This window comes from Phoenix dactylifera, unplaced genomic scaffold, assembly GCF_009389715.1.
Source record: "Phoenix dactylifera cultivar Barhee BC4 unplaced genomic scaffold, palm_55x_up_171113_PBpolish2nd_filt_p 000548F, whole genome shotgun sequence".
Lineage (NCBI taxonomy): Eukaryota > Viridiplantae > Streptophyta > Magnoliopsida > Arecales > Arecaceae > Phoenix > Phoenix dactylifera.
The window spans coordinates 12403-15266 of record NW_024067957.1 but is presented as its reverse complement, the minus strand read 5'-3'; the positions used below and the strand labels follow the sequence as shown (position 1 = coordinate 15266).

Genomic DNA, 2864 nt, shown 5'->3' with positions numbered 1-2864 from the left:
AGCGTTGGCCTATTTGAGGCCACCGTATCATCTTGAAGATGAGAGGATGAGAATTTTCTTGAGAAGAAAATTGTCAGACAGAAGGGGAGATTTGCTTCTGTGAAGAAGAAGAAGAGAGAGAGGGAGTCCTTTCTCCTCCCTTCCATTCCCTCTGGTGGTTTGGAGTACGGTCTAGGGCCGGTGTCCTCTCCTTCCTTCCATTCCCTCTGTGATCAAGATCAAGAGACGGGCATCAGTTCGGCTCAGGCGTATTGTGAAGAAACGAGAGGAAAGAAACCGAAGAAAGAAAGAAAGAGAAGAAAGAAAGAAATAGGAAGGTCCTTTTTCTAGATTTCCTTTCTTCCAAGGATCCTTTTGCAAAAGATTGTTTTGCACGATTATCCAACCTTCTTGCGAAGCTTGACGTGCGTGCGAAGTAGAGGGCTTGCAGATCCAGGCCTTGCAGAGCTACCTTCAGGGATCTAGATCCAGATTCAAATTACCTCGACCAACTTCCGCTACGGGCTTGAGGTAATTTTACATAAAAGTTAAATTTAATATTTATAATTGTTATAAATAAAATAAAAAAAAAACTTTAAAACTGATTTTTCATGCCTGGCGTTCGATTTTATCGGACAACTCGGAAAATTTTTCCTTCATCAAGATAGCCTCCTACCTGGTTCAAAAATTCGGCCAATAAAAATGCCGATATGAAAGGCTTCGGTGCATTGGTCGAGTCCAATTATAGCAGTTGATTCGCCGGTCAACTCATCCCCTTATTTTGATGTTGGGGCAGATTCAACTTCAAGCTAGGCTTTATCGGTCGGATTCCCAAACTAGGTAGAAGATTTAGTGGCTGCTTTGAACGGGCTTGCCAGATTTATTTACCGACTTCACTTAAAAATCACGAATTTATTTAAGGCTGCGGCCGAGGCCGGCCTCCAATGGCACTCTGTCGACATCGGCCACCCTCCTCCGACCCTCTTTCCCCCGCTCGCTCTCTCTCTCTCTTTTCCTTTCTGCACGGTCCCTCTCTCGGTATAGGCCCGGCACGGCCCGTACCAAGTCGTCCTGCCGGAAAACTGGTACGGTGCCCGGTACCAGTTCCTCCAACCTTATAACACAGTTAAGAAAGTATTGAAAATAATATTCTACGTTATCTGATGCCAACGAGCTACTAAAGCAAGAAAATCAAAGAGGCCACAAAATTTGATTCTACAAGACCTGAAACACCGACCATAAATGTGATTCAGCACAAGACTGGATTGCTAACTACCACATGTCTAGATTATACCAATTTTGTTTGCAACATCCAAAGCGTCGTAATCCGGGGTCAATCTCACATATACCTTTTTCGTGCCATCAAGCCTGTAAAAGCATCAGAAAGGCCAGATTCAGAAATGCTTCAAGGCTCAACTACAGATGCAACCTGGATAGCATATTGGATGGGATAAAACTTGCATTGGGAATACCAAATGGACACCAACCTGATCAAAGTATTGACTTTCTTTGCCTGAATGTCGTACATCTTCACAGCTGCTTTGATCTTTTTTTTGTCGGCTTTGATGTCAACTATGAATACAAGTGTGTTGTTATCTTATCTTCTTCATGGCAGATTCGGCGGTCACGGGATTTTTGAGAATTTGATAGCGGTCAAGCTTGTTTCTTGGTGGAGCACTGATTCTAGGATATTTTGGATTCCTCTCTTTCTTGAGGGTCTTGGGCCAGTGAAAAGTTACAAAAGTGTGAATCTTCCTGGCCTTCTTTTTCAGGGACGATGTTCCTAACTTCACAGCCTTGGCAACCTTCAGAGCCTGAGCTTAGCCATCAGGCTTCTTGGAGGTGGCTGCTTGCAGATGATCATACAGCATTACATGAGAATATGAAAATTAAGAAGCCATGTTGCTTTTAAAAGGATACAGTATACCAAGAAATCATCACAGAGTGTCATACCACTAGAACTATACATTTGGGAGGACTTGTGCTTATGCAGAGATTTCCAAAACATTTTTTGTACATCACATCCAATAATTTAGATCTTCATTTTGCAACCTAGATTGATGAAATTTTAAGCATAGACTTCTCTCTTTACACCGTGTGTGCACTATAACTGCAGTTACTGCACTCATATCCGAGACGCCGCGCATGTGATCCACATGCATGTGCGGGACTCTTTAACAGCTTTTTTTCCCACGCAATTTTGGGGGGGGGGGGGGGGGGGGGGGGGGGGGCGACAGTATGTGCAGGATTCCCGGTCTTCTCTTGTAAGGCACATGAGAGACCATGAAGTCTAGCATGCATGCTAGAAAACAATTCAGGACCTCACTGAAAAAAGCTAGCCGGAAAGTGTTATTTAGATTCCGTGGCCTTATACAAGTATCTAATATCTACCTCAATATCAGCAGAATCGGTATCGGGCACCATACCAATTGTCTGGCGAGACAAGTCAGTACAGGTCCACGCCATGTCGGACCCGTACCAACACAGCAGAGGACGGGAGAGAGAGGAAAAGAGAGAGAGAAGGGGGAGGGAGGGAGGCCGGCGGAAGATGGTGGAGGCCGGCGGAGGATTGGTGGAGGTTGGCGGAGGGCCGTCGAAGGCCGGCGACCTGGGCAGGAGGCGGAAGAAACGTCCACAGCCGAAAAACAGGACGGGTCCTCTGTTTCGTACCAAACAAGGATCCAACCTTTTTTTTATTTTGCGATATTTAAGTGAAGTCGGCAAGAAACCTTCAAGGCCGAAAAACAGGGTGGGTCCCCTGTTTCGTTCGAAATAGAGATCCGGCCATTTTTTTTTAATTTTGCGATGTTTAAGTGATCTAGAGGAGCATCTTCCGCGCCGCTCGCTGGCCTTTGCCGGCCCTCCGCCGACCAGCCTCCACCTTT

The 2864-nt window shown here is 45.5% G+C and overlaps 1 pseudogene; it reads right to left on the bottom strand.

The window, feature by feature from the left end:
• Positions 1-1114: 1114 nt before the first annotated feature.
• On the bottom strand, positions 1115-1850 carry LOC120106505 (annotated as a pseudogene).
• Positions 1851-2864: the final 1014 nt, after the last annotated feature.